Below are 18,072 nucleotides of genomic sequence, written 5' to 3' on the forward strand. Positions count from 1 at the left end.
GTGTATGAGAGTACCTTTCTCCTCACATCCTCATCAACATTTATTGTTACTTGCATTATTGATAATTGCCATTCTGACTGGAGTGAAATGTAATATCAGTGTAGTTTTATTTTTTTATTTTTTCTTTTCTTTTCTTTTTTTATTAGTTGTTCAAAACATTACAAAGCTCTTGACATATCACATTTCATATATTTGATTCAAACGGATTATGAACTCCAGTGTAGTTTTAAATTGCATTTCTCTAATTGCTAGAGATATTGAACATTCTTCATATATTTTTTGATCATTCATGTGTCTTCTTCTATGAAGTGCCTGTTCAGTTACTTTGCCCATGTATTGATTTGGTTATGTATTTTTTTGGTGTTCAGTTTTTTGAGATCTTTATATATCCTGGAGACCAATGCTCTGTCATAAGAATGACATTAAAAGCCATAAAATATTTCTGAGATAAATTAAAGAAGACTAAATAAATGGAGATGTGTACAGTGTTCAGATAGTATTCACATATTTCCCCTATGATTGATATATAGACCCATGAGAACCATTATTGAAATCCAAGCAGATTTTCATATATTCTTAAACCATAAAATTCATGTAATTAAAGTGTAATACTCTGAAGTTTTCAGTCTGTTCACAGAATTGTACAACTCACACTAAGGTGAGTTTTAGGGCATTTTCATCACCACAGAAACTTTCTATTCATTGTATTTGTTTACCATTCCTGCCATCCCAAACTCTATGAAAACAGAACTATATGCTTCCTGTTCCTATAATTTGACTATTATGGACACGTCATATAAGTGAATTATATAATATATGGTCTCTGGTGACTGACGTTTTTAACATAGGAGTATATTTTCAGTTCCTTTCATGTTATAGCATGTATTAATACATCATTCTTTTCATTACCTAATGATATTCTGTCATATGGATATATCACATTTTATTCATCCATTCATCACTTGATGAACATTTGGGTTATTTATACTTTTGGGCTATAATGCATAATGTTGCCATGAGCATTCATGCACAAATTTTAACACAGACATAGTTTCATTTCTCTTGGATGAATGTATTGGAGTGAATCACTGGATCTTGCTATAACAATATATTTAATATGAAACTTTTCCAAAGGGACTCTGTGATTTTACATTCCTAACCATAGTAGATATTGGTTCTAGTTTCCATATCCCCCTCAATATTTATTATTTTCTGAATTTTTGATTCTAGTTATTCTACTGGGTATGAAGTAATATCTCATCATGGTTTTGATTTACATTTCCCTAGTGACTAAATGTATTGAGCATATTTTTACATTTTTATTGGATATTTGTATATTTATTTTGAGAAATGTTTATTCAGGTACTTTACCTATTTTAAAGCTGGGTTGTCCTTTATTGTTGAGTAATATGATTTTTTATATACTCTGGATATAATCTATCGGATATAGGATTTTAAAATATTATCTTCCATTCTATCAGATGTCTTTCAATTTGATACATTTTAAGCAAATCTCAGGATTGCCTGACTCAAGATCACAAAGGTTTACTCCTGGGCTTCATTCTAAGTCTTTTATACTTTATTTTCAGTAAATATCTATATATTGTCTAAGAAAGGGTCTAATTTCATTTCTTTACATGTGGATGTATTGTTCCTCAGCACAAAATTAGAAACTATTTCCATCATTGACTTGCCTTAATAGTCTTCTGAAGTAGGAAAACATTCCCTCCTCTTTTGATTTTGGAAGTGTTTGTTAAGGGTTAGTGTTAATTCCTCTTTAAAATTTGGGAAAATTTACCACTGTCACTGTATGACCTTTAATGTTCCTTTGATAGACATTTAGAAATTATTAATTCAAATTCCTTATTTATTTGAAGTGTGTTTTTTTTTTCTTGAGTCAGACTTTCTAGAAATTATCCCTTTATTTAAGTGTTATGCATTAGATACGAGGTATCCTCCAAATGCTCATGTGTGAGACATTGCAAAAATGTTCAGAGGCAAAATGTTTAGATTATGATAACTGTAACATAGTCAGCAGATTAATCCATTCTAATTAAGTATCTGGGTGGTAAGTGCATGCAGGTAGGGTATGGCTGGAGGAAGTAGGTAACTAGGGGACATGCCTTTGGAGTTTATAGTTTATCCTTGTTTAGTGGTGTGCTCTCTCTCTCTCTCTGCTTCTTGGTACTTTACCTAAGCAGCCATGTCCTGAGCTGCTTACCTGTACCTTGCTCTTTGGACATGATGTTTTGCCTCAACTTGGGCACAGAGCTACAGAGTGGGGCCACCTGAATGGAACCTCTAAAATTGTGAGCCAAATAAACCTTTCTTCCTCTTAATTGTTCTTGTCAGATTTTTTTTGTCACAGTGACGAAAAGCTATCTAAAACACTAAATTATTGCTGTTTATAGTAATCCCTAATAAATCCATTTTTATTTCTCTAGGGTCAGTTACAATCTTCACTTAGTCATTCTTGACTTCAATAATTGACTCTATATCCTTTCAATAAAAATTTCTCAGTTTTGTTGATCTTCTCAAAAACCCAATTTCATTGACTTTTATTATTATTTCATGCTGGGAGCCATTAGCCAAGTAGGTATGACAATTTCCTTGCCAGCGTACCCCATGTTGCTGACATGTTGCAGTGACATTGAATGTAGGTGACCTTGCTCAAGGACCAAGGCAGATTAGGGTGTTCCCGGTTTTAAGATAATCGTGTTTAGGGCGTTCCCAGTTTAGGTTCCAGGTTTAAGGTTTAAGATTATTCATGCTGGGAATAGGGCGTATCCTGCTGCCTGAGTTCCCCTTGAGTTCTCACGGGATTCAGACAGTATATTTTGGGAGACAGAAGCCCAGTGGAGGTGGATTTGGGCAGAGAACATGGATTTCCCCAGAACGTGATTGTAGACGGCTGGTGTGAGTTCGGGAATAAAGAGTTGCTGTTTGAATCTACAAGCTGTGTGGTGGCTCGTGATTGTGTGCCCAGCCAGACTGCGGCATTTGTGCCCAGCCAGACTGCGGCATTTGGTGGCCCATATGGGGAACTTCTGAAGCTTGGAGGTAAGTGAAATTGCTTGCCCCTGAGGAAGAGCGAAAGAATGGGTGAACATTTCAAAAAACAATGTGTTATTGTTTTGATTTATTTTGTTTTTATTTCAAGTTGCCTGTTCCTAGAACTTTCTCAGGCAAACTGGGGAAAATGGTTGACTCAAGGTTTGAAGTTGTTCGCCTCCGAGGAAGAGAAATTGTTAGAGAAAGGAGGCACCCCAGTGAGACCAAGAACAGTTAGGACATATGTTGATACAATACAAAAATGTAGCCCATGGCTTTTTAAAGACGAGTTATTAAGTATATCAATGGGACCATCATGGTATCCTGTAAAAAGATTTTTCTTCAACAAGAAAGAGATGGCTAGTTCTGTTTACTACATTTGTCTAAGATCTTGGTTTTTACAGACATCTGATTAATTTACAAAGCTAAAGTGTTAAAATATCAACCACTAAATATGAAATCAAGTACTCTTTACTTATTAAGTTCCATAAGGTAATATATTTAAACATTATGTGTGTTTTCCTAAATTGGAAAAGGAAAAAAGATTTAATGTTGCTTTGGTCTGTGTCTTTGCTGAAACAAGGTTACTAAGAGTTAAGATTCTATCATGTGTAATTTATATACAAAGAGTATAAGAAGTTTCAGTTGGGTTTCAATTATAGTATTATAGTACCATAAAAAGACATGAAAGTCTTTCATCTTATTAAAGTGGAGTAATTTGTCCAAATCAGAAATTTTATAAGAGTTGTCTCAAAATGTGAATTTATAAAAAGGGTTAACGGTTAAAAAAGATAGAAAAAGATTCAAGATGTGGAAATATATTTTAATATAAAAGGTTAAAGGAAAAAGAAATGTTTCTAGATGAGATAATCTCTGTGTGGTAAAGTAAAAAGTTGTAAATGCCATTTAAAAAGATTTTGAGGAAACTAGACTTACTTTAAAAGCTTGAGAAAGAAAGAAAGAAGAAAAAGGTATTTGTACATGGCAGATTGAGACAAAGCTTCTCAATGGAGTTTAAAAAAAAAGCCTTTGGTTGAAGGGCAGCCATGTAAACTAACATTAAAGCGATTTAAACAGAATCTAAGTCTCGTTTAAAAGAGTGAAGTTGTAGGTGGTGAAAAAGTACATTTAAAAGTACAGTATAGATGATAATTAAAAGGCTTTAAAAGGTTAAATTGAAGGTGGTCGAGATACCTTCATGGCGGAAAAAAGATTGCTTTATTGCATCATTCGAAGCCTAATTAAACTTAAAGGCATTACTTAAAAAAATGGGAAGATAATAGGATAAAAGATATTTAGATAAAGAAGATTAAAAATTTGAAGTGAAAAACTTTAAAGACAGAAGTATAGAAAGTTAAAAAGAAAAAGATAAACAAGATGTAGAAAGATTAAAAAATGTAGGAAGACAAGAATTTTAAACCCACAAAATAGGAAGAAAAAAAAACTAGGAGGAAAGAAAAGCAACTAAGGGTGAATGTACTAACCTTAAAGGAAAACTAGAAGATGATCTTTAAGGGGTATATATGCCCCAAAGATAAACTTAAAATAACCCTTTTTACACTAAACTTTTTAAATTTGGATTCATAAGGGCTTAGTGCTGCGGAAAGACATATGTATCCAAAAAATGTACATAAGCCTAAGGTACTTTGGAAAGATATTCTAACAGGACAATGGAAAGGTCCTGACCCAGTGATTGTCTGGAGTCGGCGTTTTGTTTGTGTGTTTCCACAGGGAGAACAGCAGCTGATTTGGATTCCAGAGAGATTAACTAAAACAATTTCTACAGATCGAAAAGAAGATGATTTGACTCAAATCCATAACAGTCGATATCCAGAACTCCAGCTTGGCCATTCTTACATCTGCGACAGTGATTAACCAGTGATGCAATTTTTATTTCCTTGCCAGTGCACCCCATGTTAGTTGTGGTAGTGCTGGCATATCTTTGCTGATGGTGTCACCAGTGATGCAATTTTTCCCAAGGAGCCGTCAATTGGCTTGGTGTCGTGGCATTTCTGTATCCTCCTCCCTTCTGCTAGTGATGGTCTAAAATTTGGGGGCCAATGGCTTATGCTGGACCGGTAGTCAGTGACGGGTATGATCCAATTGCAGTGGTATCAACCTAAGACAGGAGGCTGACGCCTAAAGGTCAGTTTTCCGATGACGGGTAAGAACCATATGTTGAATTGGACAACCTACCAGGCACGGTCCATAAGCCACATTAACCTCACTCCCCCACTGGCACCAAGGCCAAATTTGGGGGCCAACAGAGGTGAGGCAAAGAACCTCACCCCCCCCACTGGTGCATAGACCTATCCACAAGTATGGCTGTATGCTGGACCGGTAGTCAGTGACGGGAATGATTCAATTGCAGTGGTATCAACCTAAGACAGGAGGCGGACGCCTAAAGGTCAGTTTTTCCCATGACGGGTAAGAACCATATGTTGAATTGGACAACCTACCAGGCACAGTCCTTAAGCCACATTGCTTGTTGTTTAATTAATCAGAAGGGGGGAGATGCTGGGAGCCATTAGCCAAGTAGGTATGACAATTTCCTTGCCAGTGTACCCCATGTTGCTGACATGTTGCAGTGACATTGAATGTAGGTGACCTTGCTCAAGGACCAAGGCAGATTAGGGTGTTCCCGGTTTTAAGATAATCGTGTTTAGGGCGTTCCCAGTTTAGGTTCCAGGTTTAAGGTTTAAGATTATTCCTGCTGGGAATAGGGCGTATCCTGCTGCCTGAGTTCCCCTTGAGTTCTCACGGGATTCAGACAGTATATTTTGGGAGACAGAAGCCCAGTGGAGGTGGATTTGGGCAGAGAACGTGGATTTCCCCAGAACGTGATTGTAGACGGCTGGTGTGAGTTTGGGAATAAAGAGTTGCTGTTTGAATCTACAAGCTGTGTGGTGGCTCGTGATTGTGTGCCCAGCCAGACTGCGGCATTTGTGCCCAGCCAGACTGCGGCAATTTCACTATTCTCTATTTCCTTTAACTCTATTCTAATCTCTTTGTCCCAGGTCTGCTTACTTTAGGTTTAGTTTGCTCTTCTTTTTCTAGTTTCTTGAGGTAGAATATTGGTTATTGATTAAAGAATCTTTTCCTTTTTAATATAGGTGTTTACAGATAAAAATTTTCCCCTGATAACTGCCTTAGGTTCATTCAAAAATTTTGGTTAGTTTGATTCAACTCCATACTTTTCAAAAATATTTTCTTATTTTCCATATGATTTTTCTTTTACCTTTTACTTACTTAGGAGTATATTATTTAATTTCAAACATTTTAGCATTCCAAATTTCATTTAGTTTTGATTTTCAATTTAATTTTATTGTGGTTACTAAACAAAATATGATTTATTTCTTCTAATCTTACCAATACTTGTGATAAGGTATAGAATATGTCTATCCTGAATAATGTTCACGTATGCCAGAGAAAAATGGGTATCTACTTTGATTGAGTGTTCTGCATATGTCTATTAAGTCTAATTTCTTTATGGTATTATATAATCTTATATTTTCTATCAATTAAATATCAGAATTTTTCATTATTAAAAGTACAATATTAAAACTTTCAAGTATTACTCCTTAATTGTCTACTTCTCTTTTCAGTTATATCAGTTTTTCTTCATATATTTTGGGGCTCTGTTTTTATGTACATGTATCTTTATTTTGTCTTCCTGATGATTTTTTTTATTATAGTAGCATTTGCCTCTTTGTCTGTAGTCACATTTTTTCTCATAATATCTACTTTTTCTAATACAATTATGGTTTTATAACTTTTAAAAAAATTTTAGTTGTAGGTGAACACATACCTTAATTTATTTTTATGTGGTGCTAGGATGAAATCTGATGCCTCAAATGTGCAAGCCAAGCACTTTACCAATAAAGCACAACCCCAGTCCCACTTTTATACCTTTCATGTGGTAATAGTTCGGTACTTTTGTCATACTTTTTCTTTTAACCTATTAGTGTCTTTTAATCTAAGGTGTGTTTCTAATAGTTAATATGGAGCTGGATCATTTCTGAAAATCCATTTTGCTATTCTCCACCATTTATTGGAGAATTTGATCCATTTTCATTTGGTTTAATTGCTGATATAATAGGATTTACATTTGATCTTTTGAGACTTGTTTCTTTATATGTCCTACGTCTCTTAGGTTCTTGGTTACTACCTTCTTTTGTGTTAATAGAAAATTTAAAACATGCCATTTAATTCTTCTTATTGTTTCTTTGTTGTCACTGTTGTTGTTAGCTATTTTTCTATTGGTTTTCCTAAAAAGTGCTATTATCTCTTAACTTAAAAACAATCTAGTCTGTATCAATAAATAGTTTATTTCACTAGGGTACAAAAATTTTTACTTCAATATGCATTCAATCTCTAAATCTTCCTTTGTTACTATAATTCAAATTACAAATGCCCATACTATATGACCACTAACAGTTTTATGATCATTACTTTAAGCAGTTGTCTTAAACAAAATACCAAAAGTTTTAAAAAGTATTGTTTTGTGCTTTATATTTACCTCTGTAGTTACCTCTGTAGCTATCTTTACCGGTATATGTAGTTATCTTTAGTTCGTCATTTAGATTTGAGTTACTGTCCAGTGTCCTTCCATGTCAGCATGAAAAATCCTATACTGTTACCTGTAGAATGTATGTAGTAGCAAAATATACCTTAGGTTCTTGTTTATCTGGGAACGTCTTGTTTTCTCCTTGACTGACTTTTGAAGGGTGCTTTTGCTAGATATTGGATTCTTGGTTGATAGTCTTTTTATTTCAGTACTTTGAATACATCATTCTACTGTCTCCAATAGAATCACTGTTTCTGATAAAAGGCAAGTTAATTTTTATTGAAGATTCTTATACATAGTAAGTCATTTTTTTCTCATGATACTGTCGTGATTCTATCTTCATATTTGACATTTTACAGTTTGACAGTTTTATTATTTGACTTATTACAGCTTGTAATCCATATGTTACCAAAAGGATAACAATTTTTTAAAACTTTTTATAGTTTTACAGTTTCACTGCAGGTTTTTTTATTCTCACAAATTCACATTTATTCACTGACCAAGGAAAGGACTGTGATGAGAATCCTCAGGATCTGGCAATTCAAATGCAGGAATTAATGTCTCATATGCATGTTTGTATAGGGTATCACAAAAGCAAGGAGCCTCTCCTCTCTCCGTATCCATTTTCCATCTGCCTTCTTCTCCAAGTCATCCCACCTTAAGGGACATATTGGGGTGAGAAGTTCCTAACTCACATCACGGGGTCTGGGGTAGCAGATGGGGAGGGAGTGGCAGACCAGGCTTTTTCCATGTGTATCCTTTTTGTATTTTCCCTACCTGAAGTGCATAGAACATCTTGGATGTGTGAGTTAATGTATTTCATCAAGTTTGGGAAGTTTGTTTCTGTTAATCAAATCTGACTCCTTGTCATCAAGCTTGTGAAGGTTTTAGACTTTTTTCCCCCCAAATATTATTTCTGCCTCTTTTTCTCTTTATTCTTTTTTTGACATCCCCCATGTTTTGTTGCTTGTTTTGTTTGACCCACAGGTAAGGTCCCAGTGACTGCTCTTTTTTCTTCATCTTTTTTTCTGTTCCATAGTATGGATGGTTGTTTTGTCTCTCTTCATGTTTGCTGAATCTTTTTTTTTCTTTCAGCTCAAGTCTACCATTGAACTTCTCTAATAAAGTTTTCATTTTAGTTATTTTACTTTTTAATTCCAAAATTTCCATCTCATCCTATTTTTATTTTATCTACCTCTTTATTGTTATTCTGTCTTATTGCTAGTGAGAATCACTGCCTTTTGAAAATTCTTTAGACCTGCTTGCCTTTATTTGACCATATATGCTAGCTCATGCAAGTCTATGTCTAGTAGATGTACATCTGCTTCCTCAGGGATACAATTTCTATTTAGTGTATTTCTTCCTGTGTATGGGCTATGCTTTAAAATTTGGCATGACTTTTGTTAAAAGCTAAATATCTGGAACACTGTAATGTGGTAACTCTGGAATATTTCATTATCCCTCTCTACCATGTTTGTTGTTGTTGCTATTTATTTGGTGGTGACTTTCCTGGACTAATTCCATAAAGTCTATATTTCCTATAATGGACAGCCACTGAAGTATTTGCTCTACTCAGAAGTGAGCTACCAGCTAGTCAGAGATTTCTTTAAATGCCTCAAGTCAGTACATCTGTTTTCTACCAAGGGTCTCTGCATACAGATTAAGTCATGCCTTCAAAGCACAGTGTATTTCACAATTCTGCCTTATCCTTCACTTCCTGTTTGGGTAATAATTCAATCTCAGCCAGCCCAAAGAAATTGAGGACTTCTACATGCATGTACTTATTAATACATAGAGCTACAGGAATGTGGAAGAGCTTTCCAAAGTTTCATATGGAAATTTATTTCCCCAAATATATATTTTTTTATTTTCCATTTTATTTTGGGGGATCAGGCTCTTGTTATATTTCAACTGGTGTTATAATCTTAAGCAGGTGCACTGATTAGCAGTTGCTATTTTTTTTAAATCAACCAGCCCTAAAGCTAGAGATTTTCCAATGCAGTGAGCTAAAAAATTAGGATTAAATGATAAAAATATTTTGTAGATCAGGGTTCTCTAGATAGATTTGATACAGGTCTAATAGTGGCAATAATCTGGGGAAGAAGTTTCAATATCCTAACATGTTTCTATGAGTTGTTCAGGTTGTGTTTTTTCACAGCTGTTGGGTTTTGAGGCTGAACATTTTGAAGGATACCATGAGGGCTTTAAATTAAATTAATAACCAATATTTGTGTAGACAGGATTGATAATAAGCTAATTGTAATATTAAAGTTTTTGTTTTTTTCTTGCTGAAATAGTTTTGTTTCGTTTCGTTTGCAATAAAACCTTCAGTCTTGGGCTGGGGTTATGGCTCAGTGGTAGAGCACTTGCCTATCTCATGTGAGGCACTGGGTTCGATTCTCAGCACCACATATAAATAAATTAATTAATTAAATAAAACAAACAAAACAAAACAAAAAAGCTTCAGTTATGGTAGTATGTCTATGGTTAATTGCCAGAATCCTGAGAAAGTTTATTTTAACATTTTTTCCCTAGAAATTTCACTGTTTTAATGGAGGAAGAGATTCACAGAAGTTTTAATGAGTCATTGAGGAAATCCCATCCCTTCACTCAAATTGTTTTGAACAGTAATTAAATCAACTGATCCTAAAAAAAATTGAGGAAGATCGACAAAACGACAAAACTGAAGAATTAAACCCAACTGAATGTAAGATCTTTAATAAAATAATAGTAATAATAAAGACTAAGTGGTATTGGCATCAGAACAGATTGATAAAAGAGAATAGAGAATGAAGAAACAAGCCCAATCATTTATGTATAGCTATTTTTTTGACAGTTAGATGTCAATTTAGTGAATAAGGGAAGTTTTTTCAACAATGATTATCCATATACAAAAAGCAAATAAGCAAATAAAAAACTCCAGTCAATATCTCAACTCATATATTAAAAAATGCAAGAAATACTGTTTATGCAACTATAAATCCTGAAACAATATAACATCTAAGAAAAATATATAGGAAAAAAAATTATAACTGGAAACATTTCTTACATATGATATTAAAACCACAATTCATATAATGGTAGATTGATAAATTCAACTTCACAGAAATTATAAACTTTTGCTTTTAAATAAATATACTATTAAAATAATAAAAACATAATTCACAGGCTAGAACATATAATCCATAAGGCTATATATAATATGCAAAATCTACAATGAATTCTGAAAAGTAAGTAACATGATTAAAAAACTATCCAGTAAAATCAACTTGAACATATAATTCATTATTAGATAAGTGAAAATTAAAAATACAATGTGACACCACTATATACCTATAGAGCTGCTAAAAGTAAAACTGCAGACCATTGCAGTTATCAGTATTTGGAAAACCTGGAATTCTTACCCACTGCTGGTCAGAATGTATAAGAATACAACCACTTTAGAAAACAGTTTGACAGTTAAAAAAATGAAACTTACATCTGTCATATGATATAGCCATTCTACTCTGAGGTATTTATACAAGAGAAATCAACCATATGTCCATACTCAGTCTTGCAGAGTAGTTTTATTTTTAATAGACTCCAACAGGAATCTAGATAATGTCCATCACCAGATGAAGAGATAAAATGTGATAATACTCAGCAATAAAAAGAACTATCTATATGGGCTACAAAATGGATGAACCAAAATAATTACTTTTAATAAAAGGTGCTAGCTAGACCAAAATATAAACTACATGATAGTGTTAATATTAAATTCTAGGAAATGCAAACTACTCTATCTTGGTGGAAAGTAAATCAGTGCTTAATTAACATAATGTAGGTGGAAAGTGGGTGAATAGAGGCAGGAGAATGAATTACAAGAAGATATGAGAAACAGTTGGCCAGTGATGTGTCTGTTCATTACTTAATTGTGATGATGGTTTCATTGGTGTACACACACATCACCACATCTGTTTGTGTGTGTACAACTTTTTATGGGTCAATTTTACTTTTAATAAGATTAAAAATCATTGTGATCTTTTGGATTAATGAATTATATTGCTGAGCTAAGTGATAAACCAGTTCCCCTTTAGTTTAAAAAGTGGACACTGTTATTAGTTATAATGAACATGAAATTAAAAAGCACAATTGTCGAAAGACAACACCAGAGCTGGAATTGGAGTGGAGGGAACTCCAAAGACATCCAGTGAAACTGGGAAAAGGTTATGAGAAAGAATAGATGAGAAGTCGGTTTTAAAACAAAAAAATGACTTAAACCTTCTTTCTGGAAATGGCTTTAAAGGCAGAGAGCACATAAGGCATAGAAGAAATACTTATTTCAGAAAACCTACCAAATTTTAGTAAATACAGTGAGGGTCTTTAACATTTGAGCCACCAACAGCTGCTTCTACTTTTAGCTAAGCAAAATGAAAGCAGAGAATAAATTAGAGGTAAAAACAACCCAGAAGGTAGGTCTTCCCTCCTATGCTCAGTCTCTATTCACAGGACAGAAATTCTATCTAGGCATGTATTGCAATCCCAAAAGCTCTTGCCCTAGCTTGTTCCTAGGGTGGAAGTTTCATGAAGCAGAGATATGCCAAGAAGAACAGAGTATAACACTCAGAGTTCTGTGCTCTAAAACAGAAATATCACTCCAAGGCAAGTGGGTCAATGTCCCTGCCTTGCACTGGAGCAATACTTCATTGTTAAGGTCCAGGGAGAGACCATTCACAACTACTGTGATTCCTGAAGCTCTTCCAAAAGGAAATGTCACTGTACAGAACATAACTCAAAGATGAGGAAGCTTAAAGGGGCTCTCAAAAACAATGGAGATTTTGTGGTAAGCAATTTCAAGTAGGCTGGTTAACTCCATAACATCCACAACTAACTCAATGGTTTAGTCAATTGGTGTACTAGAAAGAATCAAGGAAAGAGATAACTAAGAATATCCCTGCTAGGGGCAGAACAAACTCCAAAGACTGGCTTCAAAACTGATACTGTAAAGGGGCCCAAATTTAATTGGATCAAACTGTGGAACATTTTATGCCCTAAGACATTTTTAAAAATAGAGCAAACAGCTGGAGAGTAGTAGAGACTAACAGTTGGGTGTGATATCAGCAGAAGCAGATATTATAATCAAGACATAGGTAAAAGAGACATAGAGCCCAGGTGAAACCACCACCGTACAGGTCGATTGTTTGTGTCTGAGTTATCCCCTTTGAAGTGTGACATCAGCAGCTCTACTATGCGGGAGAATTAGGCCATACTAAGATAGAACAGCAAGTCACCAAACACAAAAATCAAACAGAAAAAAAAAATACGAGACTTATGTCCAGGGCTGATATAACATTATCTAATATGTCCAGATTTCAATAAGAAATTTAGAGACTTGCAAATAAATAGGGAAGAGTGACTATAAACAGAAAAATAAAAGTGAGCAATGAAAATTGCCAAGGAAAGGGACCAGATGTGTTGTACTTTGGATCCTGAATGCCCCCCAAAGGCCATATTTTCAAAGATTAGTCACCATCTATTGGAGGTAATGGAACAAACTTTAAGAGGTGGAGACTAATGGAAAGAAGTTTGGTCAATGCGGGTGTGCCCTAGACATACATACATACATACATACATACATACATACATACATACATATGCCTCCTGGTCACTAGGATGAGAGTAGCTTTGCTCCATCACATGCTCTCCACCATGATATTCTGTCTCACCACAGGTCCAAAGTAGTGGAGTCAACCAAACAAGGATTGAAGCCTCTGAAACCTTCTAAGTTGTGTGCCTCAGATATTTTTGTCACAGTGATGGAAAACTTTCTAACACACTTGAAGAGTAAAGGAATATATGATGGCGATGTCTCATTAAATCAAGAAATCAATAAAGAAAAATATTTAAAAATATAATTATGCATGAAAAATATGGAATTGAATAGCATAGCAATTAAAATGGAGAATTCATTAGGAGGGGTAAAAAAGTTTTCAACTGGCATAAGAAAGAATGGGGATACTTGAAGATAGGTCAATAGAGATTACATACTTGAAACACCAAGCAAAAAAGGCATAAACAATAATAAACATAGCCTCAGAAGAATATGGGAACCATTAACCACACTAATGTATGTGAAACAAAAGTATCAGAAAGAGAAGACAGAAATAAATGAAAAAAATTACTTTAAAAAATCTCTGATTAGGTAAAGGGAAGATTCTGGAGAATGAGATTGACCAGATTATGTTATGTGCATTTACAAATATGGCATAGTGAATCTCATTATTATGAATAATTACACTGCACCAAAAATTAATAATGTCTAAAAGCTTTCTGATTTTGGTGATTAATAATATTTTATCCATCTCAGGAGCTCAACAAATTTGGAGTAGAAAAGCAAAAAGATCCATATGCAGACACTTTAGCAAAAATATTGAAAGACAGAGTTGAAAAGGAAATTGTGAAAGCAGTGAAGAGGCAACTTTTCATGTGCAGGGAAAGCCTAATAAGCATAACAGATTCCTCATCTGGAACAAAGGAGACAGGTAGGATGAAATATTCAAAGCACTGGAAGAGAAAAATATCAATGCCAGCAACAACAATCCCTTTCAACCAAGGATCTTATATCCAGCACAACACTCAACATTAAAGGTAAAAATAAAATACTCCTACATAAAAACAGCCTGAAAAACAAAAGGGGTTTCTAGCAGACCTACCCTATAAGAAATACTAAAGGAAGTTCTTCAAACTGAAGGTAGACAGTGACCCCAAATTTTAATCCCAAGTCTCTCTCTCTCTCTCTCTCTCTCTCTCTCTCTCTCTCTCTCTTGAACACACACACACACACAATTACAAACTGTGTAATTATAAAATATTGTAAATGCATATTTATATTCTTTAAAAATTGCTTAGTTAAACAATTACACAAGACCACATGTGCGTGCATGTGCATACAGGCACACTCTACCTGTGAGATCTGCATTCGTGGATTCAACCAACAGCAGATTGCAAATATTTTTAAATTGTACCTGTACTGAATATGTATAGAACTTTTTCTTGTCATTATCCCCTAATCAACACAGTATAACAGCTATCTACATAGCATTTACATTGTGTTCCCTATTATATTAATTTTGAGGTAATTTCAAGTATAAAGGAGGATATGCATAGGTTATATGCAAATACTACATAATTTTATATATCAGAATTTGAACGTCCATGGATTGCAATATCTGCAGTGTCTCCTGGATCCATTTCCCCACTGATTCTGATTGACAACTGTACTTGTATTTTTTATTTTATAACATGTAACAATACTACATTTTACCATCATAGAACAAAAGAAGTGGGTGGGAGCAATGCTGCATTGGAATAAAGAGACAAAGCATATATTCGCTAGAATCCACCCCAGAAACAAAGGAAGTTAACCAGAAATATATATATATATATATATATATATATATATATATATATATATAGTTTATTACATTACACAAATGTAATAAAATTACTTGCCTTTTTTCATAACAGCTTTAAAATGTACAAGCATGTAAAGTGACAATTAAAACAATATATGGTTGTGTTAGTAAAATACAGTTAAGGGGAGAAGGAGGGAGGACAGATATGTAGCAGTATCCTTTTTTCTATAATGAATTATAGAAATTGAAAGTCTTTAAGTTGATAGTTTAGTTCATATTTGAAGTTTACTGGAAAGAATTTATCTAAATGATTATAGATTTTTCTCTATGTACATAAAGAAAAACTACATACTTAATTAGCTATTACTGAAGAAATTACATAAAAGAGGCAGAATATATTCTAGTATATTCCCTGATTGGAAGGTTCCATATCATAATTAATGTTTTACACTTTCCCTTGGGGTGGGGGTGATATCAGAAACTGAAGGTGGAGAGATAATGTCATGATTTTGAATTCTTTTTTTATTTTTGCTTTGGCACTTTATGTTCCCAACTAACTGAAAGAGAATGAAGCATAAAGAAAATGCTATATGTCAGGAGCAAAACTGGAGGAACTTTTTATTTTAAGCTAGTTTGAAACAGGAATGCTTCAAAGCAGATTGCTTTAGGTACTATAAACTCAAAGTCAAATGGGAGTAAAGAACTCCTTGAATTTCAGTTTGAAAGTAAATATATGCTGTGTTTAAAAGAGGAAGATTAGGATAGGTCCAATAGGTAAGATCAATTTAGAAAAATACATAGTTTTAGCATGTATTTTAACATGGCTTGCTCTAAAATATTTCTCCAAATGCATTGTCTGTTTTAAGGTTTATTAAACATAACTCAATGTTTGATTATTTTTATAGAGGAAGTTATATTTGAACCTTGAGTGTATTGACAATCCGTAACCATAAATACTTCAGTATTTGTGCAATGTCTGGAAAGAGGCTTTGTTTTTAAGGAAAACTATACCATATTGAACACGCTGCTTCCTAGTAACAGAATGTGGAAATGACAGAAAAGGTTTTGCAAAGTCAAATGACCACCTTAGCCCTTGACATTGATGCAGGTATAAACAGCATGCCTTCCTTTTTGTAGACCTTAAGATATCATTTTTTATTTGCATCTGCATTTTGATATCAGTATTTTTCAAATATTTTTGAATAGATGTACACTTTTTGAAATCAGATATTTTCATGCAGTTAATATTTAGATTTTCTATGTCTGAGATAACAACTAATCCACACGCAGGTGACAGTAGACTGCACTAGAGTGGCCATGGGAGAAGGCAGTGTAAAATGGATGGGAAATTTGACCTCTAGTTTCATACAATAACCTCGTTACTCGTTTCTATTGTTGCTGTTTTTGGCATAAAATTAATACTGGTAATTCGAATTCCTTTGCAATTCATTAAAAGTTAGTTTAATAACTCATTTATTGGTAGTACAATGAAATTAAATAATTTTGAAATGGATTTTTCAGTATGAATATCTGATATTTGGGTTTCATAAAACGTTAAGGAGTGATATCTCTTTTGGATGCTTCCCATTTCAAACTATTTGATAATTTCCACCCACAAAATAGAGACATAAAATTTTCAAGAAGGTGTTTTTTTGTTTTGTTTTGTTTTTGGTTGAATTGGCTCAAATGCTTAGGCTGGGTCATTAATAGCTTATTTTCAGTCCATGAGTTGACTGGTAGTAGAGTTTGTAAGTGAATCAATTCTATAGATAAAGGGTAATGATTGAAAATTGATTTACTCACCTGAAAACATTTGATTTTAAGGCACAATATTTTTTTTCTCTTTCTTTATGCCAGGGGGCATGGAAGCAGGTATTCTTCTCTTGTCCTGGGCCGATAAGGAATATCTTTCCCTGAAAAGATTTATATTTTACTCATGTCTGTAGATAGAAATGGAGCTGTCATATAATGTTGCAATGTAGTATTCTACAAAGAGGCTTATATTCTGGGTCTACATATTCCCTTAAAAGAGGAAGATGGGTATAGATTCAAAAATAGCTGGGTGTGATTCTTGATTCTATCATTTGTGAACTGTAAGTTTGAGCAAATTACTTAGCATTTTAAGTCTGTTTACACTTCTATTTAATGGTGATAATATGATCTCACAGGGTAATTTTAAGGAATAAATGAAACAGTGTATACCAAATTCTGGCCACATACCTGTTTATAAGATGTTTGCTAATGCTATTTTCTTTTAACCAGAAATTATATGCAATTGTTCACATTATTAACTTGGAACATTCTAATAACATGCCAGATACTCAGTTTTCTCATATATAAACTTTGCATAATATTAATAAACCATTCTGACAACTCTTAATTAAGTAGTTTTAATATAATTTCTAAATAAGAAAGAATTATGCTAACTTTAGAGATGTTCTAAAGTTGTGCCATTAGAATGATAATGTTAATAGCCAATTTTATTAAGTGCTTATGTATTCTTATTCATTAAGTGTTTTATATTTTTTGCACAATTATTTTATATACATTAATTCATTTAATCCTTGAAACAATTATAAATTAGTTGAGTTTAAAATTTATCTACCTATAAAGTAGATATTCCCAATATGCTAATTCTGCATATCTGGAAACTGAGCCACAGAAAGATATCACAACTAATGAGAGTAGGAATCGGGTGTCTATACGAGCACAAGTATCTCCTCTGGTCTCAGAAGGAAATCTTGATAATACAGTGAGAAAAAAAAATGAAAACTTCACCTTCAAAGAGTAGGAAAAATGGAAGAAAAATATTCAATACAAGATATGAACAACAAGGAAAGAAAATGCTGCCAAACCATGACAAAAGGGGGAGAATAGTTAATACAGCATAATTTGTGCCCATTGTCTTCCAAATTCTTATTGCAGATAAAAAGAATGAAATATACTCCTATTTTTACTACCTAGCTGAAAAGACAAGCTGAAAGCTTATGAAACAATTAGAAAGATAACAAAATCACATATTCAAGTGTGGCATTAGATATATTTATGTGTGTAGGGAGA

Source organism: Marmota monax, unplaced genomic scaffold (assembly GCF_021218885.2).
Source record: "Marmota monax isolate L192 unplaced genomic scaffold, Marmota_monax_Labrador192_F-V1.1 WCK01_AAM20220418_F8-fsc00119, whole genome shotgun sequence".
Classification (NCBI taxonomy): Eukaryota; Metazoa; Chordata; class Mammalia; order Rodentia; family Sciuridae; genus Marmota; species Marmota monax.